Source organism: Phocoena phocoena, chromosome 13 (genome assembly GCF_963924675.1).
Source record: "Phocoena phocoena chromosome 13, mPhoPho1.1, whole genome shotgun sequence".
In the NCBI taxonomy this organism is placed as follows: domain Eukaryota; kingdom Metazoa; phylum Chordata; class Mammalia; order Artiodactyla; family Phocoenidae; genus Phocoena; species Phocoena phocoena.
This window is the reverse complement of record NC_089231.1, coordinates 80,860,521-80,861,751: the sequence shown is the minus strand read 5'-3', so window position 1 is coordinate 80,861,751 and position 1,231 is coordinate 80,860,521.

The following is a 1,231-nucleotide window of genomic DNA, read 5'->3' as shown; positions in this document are numbered from 1 at the left end:
GAGAATGGACAACCTTGTCTTTTTCCTTATCTTAGAGGAAATGGTTTCAGTTTTTCACCATTGAGAAGGAAGTTGGCTGTGGGTTTGTCATATATTGCCTTTATTATGTTGAGGTAAGTTCCCTCTATGCCTACTTTCTGAAGGGTTTTTATCATAAATTGGTGTTGAGTTTTGTTGAAAACTTTTTCTGCATCTATTGAGATGATCATATGGTTTTTCCTTCAATTTGTTAATATGGTTTATCACATTGATTGATTTGCATATATTGAAGAATCCTTGCATTCCTGGGATAAATCCCACTTGATCATGGTGTATGATCCTTTTAGTGTGTTGTTGGATTCTGTTTGCTAGTATTTTGTTGAGGATTTTTGCATCTATGTTCATCAGTGATATTAGCCTGTAGTTTTCTTTCTTTGTGACATCTTTGTCTGGTTTCGGTATCAGGGTGATGGTGGCCTCATAGAATGAGTTTGGGAGTGTTCCTACCTCTGCTATATTTTGGAAGAATTTGAGAAGGATAGGTGTTAGCTCTTCTCTAAATGTTTGATAGAATTCGCCTGTGAAGCCATCTGGGTCCTGGGCTTTTGTTGGAAGATTTTTAATCACAGTCTCAATTTCAGTGCTTGTGATTGGTCTGTTTATGCTTTCTACTTCTTCCTGGTTCAGTCTCGGAAGGTTGTGCTTTTCTAAGAATTTGTCCATTTCTTCCAGGTTGTCCATTTTACTGGCATAGAGTTGCTTGTAGTAATCTCTCATGATCCTTTGTATTTCTGCAGTGTCAGTTGTTACTTCTGCATTTTCATTTCTAATCTATGCCAGTGTGGTTTTTGAGAGATAAGTCAGTGAGGAGTAACAGAGCAGATGAGGTGGCGAAGATGGACAGTGTCCAAGCAGGGTCTTTTAATTTATTGATGAAGAGGTTGCATTTTATTCTAAGTTAAAAACCAACAATGGTACAATAGCGGACACATATGTATTTTGTACCTACTATGTGCAGGTACTGTTCTGAGCATTTTACAAGTATTATTTAGTCACTACAACAGCCCTGTGGAGCAGGGATTATGATGATCCTCATTTTTTCCAAGAAGAAAACAGGGTCACAGAGAACTTAAATAATTCACTTCAGGTTACACAGGTAATAAGTGGCTGAACTGGGATTTGAACTCTGGATGGACTCCTACCTCTATGTACTGTCCAAGGAGCCAGCAATATGAACCCTACAACTTATGTG